Source organism: Apium graveolens, chromosome 1 (assembly GCF_009905375.1).
Source record: "Apium graveolens cultivar Ventura chromosome 1, ASM990537v1, whole genome shotgun sequence".
Lineage (NCBI taxonomy): Eukaryota > Viridiplantae > Streptophyta > Magnoliopsida > Apiales > Apiaceae > Apium > Apium graveolens.
Window position 1 is genome coordinate 38,831,184 of NC_133647.1, and position 14,288 is coordinate 38,845,471.

Consider the following 14,288-nt stretch of genomic DNA (forward strand, 5'->3'; position numbering starts at 1 on the left):
AAAAAGCACCAGTGATGAGACTTGAGGATATTATGACATATCAGGCACCTGATGCACATTCAAACTTGGAATTGGACTCTAGTAGATGTGTACAAGTGCACTCCTGGTTGGTGAGTCAAAAGAGGAAGTCAATGCACAACAGTTCATGAAGTTTGCAGTTGCAGATCTATTGGACTATGTTTATCTCTTCTTCACAAGCTCACTTTAGGTTGGTATCAACTAGTATACTACTCATGAAATTGTCAAGGACATGGTATGGAACTCTAACTGAAGTTACGGTTAAATATGAACTAGTAGATTAGTAATATTAATAACTCTCTTATCACTAGGAACGAACATAATGTTATATATGTGCAATGATATAATGATAATATTATATGTTGGTCTACTAAAAAAAGACTTGTACAAGATTATTTGCTAAGTAATTGCAGAGTAGGTATAGAGGAGCATGTTGGAAAGGTTGCAATTCTTTTTGGATTTACTTCAAGCAAGCCATTAGAATAATTCCTTTAGAAGCTCAAGCAAGCCAAAAGAACAATTCTTTTAGGAGAAAAAGTAAAACAAAAGAATGTTTGCAATACAAGAACCACTTAAGCTTGATCAGTGCACCTCAGGTAACAATGACAAGCTATAGAGGTATGACAAGCTCACTCTTTCACTCAAATTCTAATAGACAACATGTAATGTTCTCAAGATGCCAAAGCGCAAGGTTTCAAGTGGATCCTAGAGAATCCAATCTTACAGTTATTAACAAGATTATTAGTGCTACTATCTTGATTATCATGATTACAATGTCATATACATCTGTGGTAGTTAAGTATTATAGCATTAAGTTTGAATACTATTTTAATTGATTTAAAATAGTATGCAGCATAGTTATTTGTATCTTGTACGAATAATTGTGATACTTTTAGTATTAGTGATATTATTTAGAATTTTTGTTCTAAGCAATCAATGATTATTTCTAAAATCACTAATATTGAAAGTTGAAGTATTTTCTAAGTCATGTGTATAAAACTCTCAATATTTTATATGCTTAGAAAGTATTTCTAAAATTACTAATTATCCAGAGAGTGATTGTTGTTACGTCCTCAACCCCGGGGTTAGGAGTTGACGTCACTAACATAATATAAACTAATTCAATATTAATACAACATAAACACGACTCCCTTTACCAAGATCTTTTCCAGGTTTAAGTATGACCTAGGTTACAACTGCTACCAAACCAACTTATTACAAACAATCCTGACACAACTAACTTAATGCAACAACTCAACAGACCATATTTGGTCCAATACAACTACCTCAGAGGAGTCTGGTACGGGAGGAACTGGAACTCTCCCCTGACTACGACGGAAAAGTCTCCTAAGCATCTGCAATACATATATACAAAACATTCTGCAAGGGTGAGTAATCAATTGCACATCAGTACCACTATATAAATAACAAGTAAAACAGTTTATGATAAAATAGTTATCGGAACAGAAATTATAACTTGTTACAAAACAAGTAAAACATATATAAACTGGATATCAACAACTAGCATGCTCTGTAAAACAATAGTATCAGTCGTGTGCTCTGTATAAATACCAGAGTCAAATTTTAGCATGCTATTTTCATTTCCAAATCCATTGTATAAATCACTTGTTCCGTTACGGGAACCACAAAACCAAATCAGATATATAGTGGATATGTGAAGACAGCTGATCAGACTATCAACACCAGACGGCTCCAACTGCCATCCCATAAACCTGCTCCGGAACTCGGAGACTAGCTAGGTCTCTGACCTACTGGACTAATCAGTTATGTAATGCGTGCAACTGAATTAGCCTCTTACGCCACCTCGATAGGCCATTCTGGCCCCTATGTATCCAATATCTAATCGCTTTATCCAGTTTTCGAAATCACTTCTACTTATCTCTTGTTAAAACAATTTTGTCACAGTACATTATTCAAAACCTCTTTTCCATTTCAATCACATTTTTAGATACTTTCAGAAGTTACTTCTTCCCAAAACAGATTTTAAACAACATTTTCAAATACAGGGGATACATAACTTAAAACGTTTCTATTCCTGTTCAAAAATAAAATAACAGTTCCTTCATATATACTGAACCATAAAAGAATGGTCAGGCATACTTGCCTTACAGAGCTTTACAACTATTACTGATTGACCTTGGACCGACTGAAATGCTCGGCTTTATTGTTTATCTATTAGACTATCCTGGATCCGACTTCAACACTCAGGTCCTTTGATTGGAACCTTGCTGAGCTTGCCGACTGATCACTAAGCTGTCTTTAGTCCAATGTCAACTTTCGGGTCCTCCGACTAAGACCTATAGAGTCGAAATACCCTAATTTAGACATTCGATTATGCTTGACATATCTTCGCTAACACTTCTGCCCAAACGATAACAATTCCCGACGCGTAAGTATACATATTATTATAATTCACATAACAATTAGGGTTCACACATTCATAACCCGGTTCGATAATCTTTTTCGGAAAATACCTATACTCGTCGTCTCGTCAAAATAGGGTTGTCAAATATTTGCAAAATGTTTTACCATGATCTGTAAATAGATTTCGTAATATACTTATTTATAATTATACAAGTATACACGTTCGACTGGTATTTCAGACAATTACAAGATATGTTCCCGAATTTTCAAATTTAATTTTCTGAAAATCGGGCAGTGTCTCCTCTGTTTATCGGACTACCAGTCGATTCAAATAGACGCAACAATCTCTACAGAAATCCCACTTCACAACCCAAATAACCTCAAAACTGAATATTTTACTACTTTTATATCAAAAATTATAAAATAAATTTATAAATCGTTATTTATTTATATTAGGACTCAGAATCGCGTCATCACAGCCCACTGTCAGCTCACCGATGTTTATCGCTGACGGAGGTGAAATCTGTCGGTGCTCGAATAATTCAGGTGTCTATACCGATTCTACTGATTAATCATTAATTTTCCGCACAAAACAATTATTTTATTTAACAAAACCAATCAACAATTCCTGCATAATTAATAAAATAAAATTATAAAATATTTTATTTAGGACATAACCGAACCAACAGTTAACAATTATACATACGCTACAACCGGAAACACAAGGCACAGCCGGATAGATTAACGAGCGGCCACAACACATAGGCTACACACACGCACTCGCTATACACACATAGCGCACACACATCGCACACAGTAAAGTACACACATCGCACAGACAGTGAATCACACACACATAGATACATCAGTACATATACATAATCGAGTGAAACCACCAGCTTCACCGGGATTTAAGCGGCGGCGGCGGCATCGAACCACAGGGAATCAGGAGAACAGACGTGAGAAAAGGTAGAGGGAGAGAGTAGAGATGGAGGAGAGAGTGGACAGAATTTGAGAGATTCCGGCGAGAGAAAGAGCCGCGAGATTCCTGTAGGGGAGAAAAAGAGAGGACAGGGAGATGGAAAATAAAAGAGATAAGACTGATTGTATTTATAAGTCTTTATTTGCATTTTTTTTTGTAATTTATAGCAAAAGAACACGTATCCCTGACTTCTAATTCACGCATTGATATTTAACGAACCAAAACGCGAACAAATAACACTCAAAAATTATTAGAATAAATTTTTAAAATGCTCTGAATATTTTAAACCTAATAAAATAAATTTTCCGTAGTTTTTAAAACATTTCAGAAGCGCGCAACATATCTGCGTTTGACGATTAAATGAATCAACGCGCGGATGAATCTAATCCGAAAAATTTTCGGGATAATTTTCAAATTCTTGAAGTATTCCAAACTTAATAAAATATGAGTTTCGTAATTTTTGAGGTATTCTGGAATTTAATACTGAATTTACACTTAAATGCAATCAGAAAATCATTTAGGGCTAAATAATTAATGAAATATTGATCTCTAAATTTTATAAAATCCCAAAAATAATTATTGAAATTATAAAGCTATAAAATTAATTTTAGAGGCAATTCAAATATTTGTGAAAATAAATCTTCAATAAATCACTTTTAAAAGTATAACAAACAATACAGCTCAGAAATTAATTATACGGATAATCCTCGAATACCACTAAACCACACATAATAAATAATAAAGTAACACACAGCTAACAGAATTGATACACATATTTTATTTATTTAATTATTCAACAATTGCATATTTAAATTATACAAAAATATACGAGTCGTTATATCCTTCCCCCTTAAAAAGATCATGTCCTCAGAATCTTAACTAATTGAAGTGAGGATATTTGTCAAGCATACCTGACTCTAACTCTTAAGTAGACCCTTCTACTCGAGGATTTTTTCAAAGCATACTCGCTAAAGTAATAGACTTATTCCTGAGGTCTCGTTTTTTATGATCTAGGATCTAGATTGGTTTATACACACTGTCTTAATTCAAATCGAGGATATATATTCTTTTGATATAGGGACCTAAAACACACTATGAGTATGTTGCAGCTGTAGCAACATCACTAACTCATAGGCAACTTGACCTGTTTTTCTGAATACCTCAAACCGTCCGGTATTCCTAGGGTTTAGCTTACCTTTATGCCCAAATCTCACTATTCCTTTCCAAGGCAAAACTTTCAGTAATGCTAATGTTCCAACCTTTATCTCTATATCCTTCCGATACGGATCTCCATTCGCCCTTTATATATCATGAGTTGATTTTAATCTTTTCCAAATCAATACTCCGTATTTATAATCTAGTGAACTAATTCAGGGCCTAACAATTCCCTTATATTTTCAATCAGCTTAGACTGAAAATAAACCTCGTGTAGTGGCTTTTTATCACTTCCAGGTACTCAAACTTTAACTTCCACTCTTTCCAATTCTTTTACTAACTCCTTAGAGATTTTAATCACATTCAATCCTTCCTTTCTGCACAAGGCATCTATTACTACACAGGCTTACTTAGGTGGTTGATAATGGAATAATCATAATCTTTGTTAACCTCAATCAAAATTCATACTTGAAAACTTAACGTACAGTTGATTCCCTTCTACTCTTTGTAGGGAAATCCTTGGGCGTTCTATGTGGACTTTCTTAATTTTGAATAGATGAGGATGTTATGAATAAATACAATTACACTTATACAAGTACTCCTTATACACTCTGTTCAATTAACCTTAAAATAGGACTCGTGTATTTGCTAATCCAAATAACATCACCAAAATTAGTAATATCCATACCTTACTCTAAACACAGTCTTTAGTATGGTCTCAGGCTTAACCTTTAACTAACGGTAGCCTGACCATAGGTCAACCTTCAAAAACCAACACGTTCCTTTTGTTGGGTCACATAAGTAATCAATTTTATGCAGGGGTTACTTATTCCCAATTATCAACTTATCAAACTTCTGATAATTGGTACATAACTTCATACATCCATCCTTCTTATTGCATAACTGATAGGAATATACAAATCCTGATTACATAATTAATATTGCATTAATTACGCATGATTTTGGTTGCAAGGCCCAATAAAAAGATGTATGACATTCAGACCAAAAAGGTCAAGACATTGATCAGACCTGATGGAGCAGATCAGGCCTGATGGGACAAAGAAGGCTCAAAACCCAGAATATTAATTAATTTCATAATTAATTAATAAGGGAGAAAAACAGCTATTAAGATAAGTCTTAATGGAAATATAAATCCTCGTAGATTGGCCTCCAAGGAACCTCATGGGATAAGGGATCAGCTTCCTACTTCCTAGGACTCCAAAGTCCATTCTAATTCAGAGACTTGACCACCATGTCTCCTATACCAAGTCCAATTCAAGGACTCTCAACATCTATATAAGGGGCCTCACCCCAGAGATCAGAACTACATTTTTTGACTTGATCCTTGGCAATCAGCAAGGTACGTAGGCATCTTGTTAAGGCAGATCGAGTCACGAGACACAAGAGCAGTCAAATCGAGCCTCGAAGCTCATGTTCTTTAGTAATAAATACAGCAATTATATATCTTAGTTTTAATCCATAATATTTGGCACCGTCTGTAGGAAAGCACAACAATAACCATGGCGAGAACACGGGGAACAATTAGAGCTCTTGAGGGAGGAACACCATCGGGGATAACCCAAGTGATTTCGTCAACGATGGAGATACCTCCTCATTCAACTTATGCAGCCACCCAAGGAGAAGCCCAGATAGGGACAACTCAACCTCAGCCACAAGGGACGATTCCCTCGGCTATCCAAGGTATGAATCCCCAAGTTCAACAACTACACGTACCTGTGAATTCTTGACCTATCGGGTACGAATATTCAACTGTTGTGACTGCTAACCCCCCTTATGGGATACCCCTTTACCCCGAGGTTGGAGGAAGTGGACATGCTGGACGAAGTGAAGCACGAGGGCGATCGCCCCCATACATACGAGGTTTGGCTCCTATCCGTGAGGATCAGGAATTTTCTGGTCCTTACACTAAGAGAGACTCTGAATCTTCAGATGATGAAGTAGCCCCAAGAAGGAGACATGCTGGCAAAGAGCTGATGGTTGATGGTAGCCAACGTCCTTAAAGCATCCAAGGGACGAATCCCCAAGAAGTGCAGGAAAGGATCAGGGCTCATGAGGCTGAGATTCAAAGGCTGAGGCGCGACTTGGAGGCGCACCAGACCACCAGACCCCCAGTACCTCCTGGGGGAGAAATCCTCCTCCTGTCATAGACCTGGATGGTCCAGTACAGAGAAGGGCTGGTGTCCCAAGGGCTGATCCAAGCAATCTTCTTCCCCATCACTGAAGAAATAATGAATGCCCATATCTCAAGGAAGTTCAAGATACCAACTATCAAAGTTTATGATGGCACGGGAGATCCCGCTAATCATGTTAGGACTTTCTCTAATGCACTGCTGTTGCAACCCGTGAATAATGCTATTAAGTATCGGGTCTTTCCTCAAACCCTGTCGGGTATGGCTCAAAGGTGGTATAGTCATTTGCTCCCAAACTCTATTGGGTCGTTCAGAGAATTAAGTCAGGCTTTCATTAAACAGTTCATCAGTGGGAGAGTGCATGAGAAGAGTTCAACATCCCTCATTAGCATTGTGCAGGGAGCGAAGGAATCCTTAAGAGACTACTTGAATCATTTTACGAAGGAAGCTTTAAAAGTCCCGGACCTTGATGACAAGGTCGCAATGATAGCACTGCAACAAGGAACTAGGGATAATTTTTTCAAGATGTCCTTGGCCAAACGCCCCCCTGAAAGCATGTTGCAGCTCTAGGATAGGGCAGGGAAGTACATAAAGGTGGAAGAGAGCATGAGGAAGACCGTAATGAGTAATGAGCCCACTGGAGGCAAGAAGCGGAAAACTGACCTGGAATATATCGCTAAGGACAAGTATCCTAGAACTGAGCAAAACCCTGATTCAACCCTCAAGAAGGGAGGACCTGGGCAAAAGTTCACTGAATACGCTAAGCTGAACGCTCCTAGAAGCAAGATCTTGATGGAAATTAAGAAAGAACGAGATATTCGTTGGCCTAAGCCCTTGAAGGCTGATCCTGCCAAGCTAGATAAGAGCAAGTATTGCAGATTTCACAAAGATGTTGGTCATGACACCGATGAGTGTAGACAGCTGAAAGATGAAATTGAGTTCCTCATTCGAAAAGGAAGATTGAACAACTACACTGGAGTAGGATGGGATAAGAATAACAATAGAAGAAAGAACTTTGAAGATCATAGGAGGGACCAAGACGATCAGGGGCGGAATCCCCAGCCAAGAGGACCAGTTATAAATGCAATTTTTAGAGGGCCGCGACTTCGAGGGCCTGTGATAAACACAATATTTGAAGGACCAACTGCTGCTGGATTATCCAGGAACTCCAGAAAAGCATATACTAGGGAGGTTATGCATATTGTTGGAGAAGCCCCGAAGAGGGCCAGGACAGAAGTGACATTGGCTTTTGATGATTCTGACCTAGAGGGTGTGAAATTTCCTCATGATGACCCGCTGGTCATAACACCGATAATAGGAAATAGCCCGGTCAAGAGAGTCCTTATGGATAATGGTGCTTAGTGGATATCTTGCTCCATGACGCCTTTCTAAGGATGGGATATAATGACTCCCAATTGACCCCAACCGACATGCCGATATATGGATTTGCGGGAGTAGAGTGCCCCGTGGAAGGGATAATCAAGTTGCCAACCACCATAGGTCAGGAACCCGGGCAAGCAACGCAGATGTTGGACTTTTTGGTGGTAAAGGCTAGTTCAACTTATAATGCTATCATGGGGAGAACAGGGATACATGCCTTCAAGGAAGTCCCTTTCTCCTACTATTCAGTTATGAAGTTTCCCACCCGGAATAAGATTGGAGAAGAGAGAGGAGATTAAAAAATGGCTAGAAGCTGTTATGTAGCCTCTTTGAGGGCAGATGGAGTTGGAGGGCAGGTTCTTCCTATTGAAGATATGGATATCCGAGAGAATGATGAGAAAAGAGGAAAGCCAACAGAAGACTTGGTTTCGATTTCTTTAGCCCCCGAGAATCCTGAGAGGGTGACTTTCATTGGAGCCACACTCGAGGAGGCCCTTAGAGGGAAGCTGGTGAGATTTTTGCTAGAAAATAGTGATGTGTTTGCATGGTCAACAACTGATATGCCAGGCATAGACCCAGAACTAATTACTCACAAGTTAAATATGGACCTAAATCGGAAGACGGTGAAGCAAAAGAAAAGAACTTTGCCCCGGAAAGACAAGAAGCTATAAAACAGGAGGGTGAGAAGCTCTTAGAGGCTGGTTTTATTGAGGAGATACAGTTTCCCGAATGGTTAGCAAACCCTGTAATGGTGAAGAAGGCCAATGGAAAATGGAGGATGTGTATAGACTTCACTGATCTGAATGATACATGCCCTAAGGACTGTTTTCCGTTGCCAAGGATTGATACTTTGATAGATGCCACTGTTGGGCATGAGAAGCTGAGCTTCATGGATGGATTTAGTGGATACAATCAGATTAAGATGTACAAGGATGACATTCCAAAGGTATCATTCAGCACTGACTTTGGTGTTTATTGTTATCTTGTTATGGCATTTGGTCTGAAGAATGCAGGAGCCACCTATCAAAGGTTGGTAAATAAAATTTTTAAGGATCTTATTGGCAAGACTATGGAAGTCTATGTTGATGACATGTTAGTCAAGAGTCTAGTAAAGACTGATCATATAACCCATTTGAGGGAAGCTTTTGAGGTCCTAAGGTACCACAAAATGATGTTAAATCCTACGAAGTGTGTTTTCGGAGTAGGATCTGGAAAATTTTTGGGATTGATGGTCTCCAAGAGAGGCATCAAGGCCAACCCCGATAAAATAAAGGCAATCCTGGACATGGAGCCACCAAAAATTGTCAAAGATGTTCAGAAGCTCAGAGGAAGGGTTGCTGCGCTGGGACGATTCATCTCCAAGTCAGGAGACAAGTGTTTGTCGTTCTTCAAGTCATTAAAGAACATTAAGGACTTTGTATGGAATGAGGAAAACCAGAAGGCATTCGAGGAATTAAAGAAATACATGGTCCAGGCTCCGTTGTTGGCCAAGCCAGCTTTGAATGAAGTTTTATACTTGTACTTAGCCGTTTCAGAGAGTGCCTTGAGTGCGGTATTGGTTAAGGAGGAACTGAAAATCCAGAAACCCGTATACTATGTCAGCCAAATTCTGCATGGTGCTGAGTTAAATTATTCAACTATTGAGAAATTTGCTCTAGCCATGGTAATGGCTTCAAGAAAGTTACGTCCTTACTTTCAGGCTCATCAAATTGAGGTGCTAACAAGTCAGCCCCTGAGAAATATCATTCATAGTCCCAAGGTTAGTGGGAGGTTGATTAAGTGGGCAATAGAGCTGGGAGAATTCGACATCAAGTATAAGCCATGCACGGAAATAAAAGCCCAGGCATTAGCTGAATTCGTGGTGGAATGTACCATACCCAACCAAGAAGTCGGGGAGCAGGAAGATACCATACCTCAAGACAAGGAAGTTGATAAGGGGGACAAAGAAAAGGATGATAAGGAGAAAGAATATTGGGTTCTCTATTTTGATGGAGCATCAAAAACAAACTCAAGTGGAGCAGGTTTGGTTTTACAAAGCCCTGATGGGTTCTTGATTGAGTATGCCATGAAGTTAGACTTCCCAACCACGAACAATGAGGCAGAATATGAAGCTCTGATAGCTGGCCTCGGCCTAGCAGGGACACTTAGAGTCAGGAACTTAAAAGTACGTGGAGATTCGAAGCTGGTTGTATCCCAGGTAAAGGGAGAGTTTGAGGCAAGGGAAGATACGATGGCTAAGTATGTCCGCCTAGTAAGGGCTGTGATGACCCAATTCAATGAGTGCCATGTTGAGCACATTCCAAGGGAGAAAAATTCTAAGGCAGATGTATTATCAAAGTTTGCTTCATCTGAGATAGAAGAAAGTTCAGGAAGTGTATACTTCCGCGTTTTGAAGACACGAAGCATCGATGTTAAGCTTGTAGCTCTTATAGGCCTGGGGACGTCATGGATAGATCCCATTAAAGCCCACATTCAAACCCGTTGGTTGCCAAATGATGTTATTGAAGCACGGAAGTTAGCTGTTCGAGAACTAAGGTACTCTTTGATAGATGGGATTCTGTATAAAAGATCTTTCGTGGTTCCTTATTTAAGGTGTCTTAGGCCCGATGAGGCACGCTTGGCTCTTGAAGAAGTATATGAAGGTATTTGTGGGCAACACTTGGGGGGCAGGGTCTTAGCTCATAAGATAACCCGGTTAGGCTTCTATTGGCCAGAAATGATGGTTGATGCCAAAGAATATGTGAAGAAGTGTGACCGCTGTCAGAAGCATGCACCAGTCGTTAGATAACCCCCCGAGATGCTGACCTCTATCAACTCACCCATCCCCTTTGCTATGTGGGGAATGGATAATCTGGGGCCTTTCCCCATGGCCACGGCACAAAGGAAATTACTGATTGTAGCCATTGATTATTTCACTAAGTGGATTGAAGCCAAACCCTTGGCAAAAATCACAACTAAGCAGGTTGCACAATTCCTGTGGGAAAATATTATGTGTCGGTATGGAATTCCCCGCATCCTAGTCACTGACAATGGAACACAATTCAACAACGAGGAATTCAAGAAGTACTGTGAAGAAAATGAAATTGAGTTACGGTTCACCTCTGTGGCTCACCCGCAAGCCAATGGGCAAGCAGAAGTAGCGAATCGAATAATCCTGGATGGACTAAAGAAGAGGATCAAAAAATTGAGGAATAATTGGGTGGATGAGATACTCCCAATACTATGGGCCTATAGGACTACCTATAGAGTCACGACTGGAGCAACTCCCTTCATGTTAGCATATGGGGCAGAAGCAGTTGTTCCCGTGGAGATATCACATTCCTCTCCCAGGATTCAAGTTTTCAATGCTGAGGAAAATGAGGAAGGGAAAAGGTTAGACCTGGATTTAATTGATGAAGTGCGAGATGAGGCACATGCGAAGATAGTGGAATATCGGAAAAAGGCTTCGTTTTACTACAACCTAAGGGTTAAAGAAAGGTTTTTCAAAGAAGTTGACTTAGTCTTGAGGAAGGTAGAAGCTTCTGGTGTAGGACAGAAAGGGAAGCTTGCCCCAAATTGGGAAGGGCCATACAAGATCAAGAGTGTTAAAGGTAGAGGAACCTACAAGGTGGAAACTATGGATGGTTTTGAAGTCCCGAGAACTTGGCATGCACAAAACCTGAAGGTTTATTATGTGTGAAGCAGTTGAACATGATTCTCACTTGTTAAGGTGATAAGTAGGTTGAAAAGCACCTTGAAGCTTTGCTTGCTTAGGATTTACATGTTTTAGCTTTATTTTGAAGTTTATTAAGATTTGTGTAAGGGATGAATCCCAATGACTTATGAAATTCAGAAAGTTTTCGAAATATATTTGAAATCTTTATGGCAAATCAAGTAAACTAAATACGTGAAATGCAAGCATAAAATCCGATAAATAAAATAGATCGAATAAATATTACAAGAGTTTGATAAATAAAGTCTCGAAAATAAGATGAAGTAAACAAGCCACGCAGGGCTGGAAAAGCTCTAAGGAGCTGAGGTGCCCTCGGCATCCATATCGTCATCCCCTCCCCTCCGCTCTCGCTAGAAGTCTCTGTCATCTCGGAGGGGGAGGAAGAGCTGTCATCCTTAACAGGCCTGGAAGAAGACTCGGGAGGAGGAAGAAGCGGGTCCTGAGGGACGTAATCCGAGACAACTACTCGAGTGTGAAACCTTTGCAGCAAAGCTTCGTCATCAGGGCAGACATAGTCCGCCGGGTTAATATTAGGACAAGCCTCGTTCACGGTCCCATGGGTCGTGTCCCAACCAGTCCTAAAAAACTTGGGGAAGACTGAGTCATCCCTTATCCTCATGGACTGGGCAAACTCCTCCGAGTCCAGATAATTATCTATAGCCTTATCCTTCTCGGCCCGAAGCACCACCAACTCAGCGTTAGATTCTCCGAGTTCTTCCTCCTTACGCTTGAACTTCTTCTCTAGAGCAGCATACTTCTTCTGCTGCCTCCTGAGGGCATTGTCGACCTTGTCAGAAGCCCTCTTCCATGACTCAGCTTGCCTTACAGCGTCTTGAAAGTAGGCGTTAGACTGAAATGAAACAATAAACAAAGTGTAAGGCAAGTGAATGTTACAAGTAAGAAAGATAAAATTCAAGAAAAGGTCATACCGAAGCCAGAGACTGAGCTCCCATGAGCTTTATCCTCTCAAGATCAGGGGTGACAACCACATCAGTAAAATCTTTGGGAGTCACGCCATGGTAGGACCAATCCCGAGCATACTTCGTGGATCCAACCACGGTATCCCCTCGGTGGAAACCCCAGAGAGGATGGAAGGCGCCTGTAGCAGCAATAGCAGGAGCAGCAGCAGTAATAGGAGCACTGTGGCCCTCAGCTCCCTCAACTGAAGCCTCCCCCATGGGCTCCTTGTGTTTTCTTAAGAAGATAAGCTCCGTGGCCTTTCCTCGAGTGTCCAGGCCCGCAAGACAAGCTTTCTTCATTCTAGCAGTTTCCTCAACGAGGGGCACGTTATCCTCGTTGATCTCCTTGGCAGCTGCAAGACAAGATAAAAAATAAAATAAGTGGTGTCAATAATGCATGAAATTAAATAAAATTGAAGGGAAGAAAAATACCATGTTGAGAAATAAAGGATAGTCCTACATGAATGAGGGAGAACTCCTCTAAGAGAGTCCAGCTGGTAGTAGTGCCGTCATCCCGAGTAAGCTCATTATAAATAATAGTTTCTTCGGGAGATAAGTGAATGGATTTGAGGCTACCATCACTAACCTTCTCGAAGGAAGATCTGAAGAGTGTGCCCCAGTCGCCATTCTCCCAACGTAACCCGACAAAACTATTCCTCCAATTTTGGTTGTTATGGGAATGGAGGCGCTGTTAAAGATATGCTTACATTTGGGCCTTTGCTTAACGTAGACCCAACCACAATTACCAGAAAAACTGTTGTAACATTGGAAAACTTTCCTAAAAACAGCTACGGATAGGGGAAAACCTTCCCTAAGGTAGCAAACCATTAAACATAAAATATTCCTCCAAGCGTTTGGAGGAAGTTGGCATGGGTTGATTTGTAAATCAGCTAGAAGATGAGGAATGAAGGGATGAAAAGGGAACCTAAGCCCAGCATCAAGGGCATCTGTATAAATAAAAAGAGTGTCGGGTTTCCAGTGGCAAGTACGGTCACCACCAGAAACTGGAACTAATCTAAGAGGAGGAAGAACGTTATAACGGGCATTTAATTTATCGTAATCTATGTTGTGCCAAGTGTTACAATGATTAAAAGAATCGAGATGTGCAGTGGAGGGATATTCATCCCCCTAGTGTTAATCATGTCGATCAAAGACATGTATGAAGAACGGATCTCGATATCCTTACCTCGATTTGAAGTAGAGGCTATCTTGGCCGCTCTCTCAGAATTTTTGTCAGCCATCAATGAAAAGCTTGGAAAGACTTGAAAACCTTGAAAGGAACTTGGCCGAAAATTTGCTAAAATGAGGAAGAAGGAAGAAGAGGAAAGTGTTTGGGAGTTGGAAGAAATGAAATGAGAAGTGTGAAATCACACCCCCACACCTCACTCTTATATAGCCCTTGGTAGGGCAAATTGAGCCTCAAAAAAACCCATTTGGGCCCAACAATGGAAGAATCTGGAATGTTCCAGAAAATTTTAGAAAATTTTTGGAAAATTATGGAAAAATCTGGAATACTCTAGAAATTCCAGAATATTCTGGAAATTGGG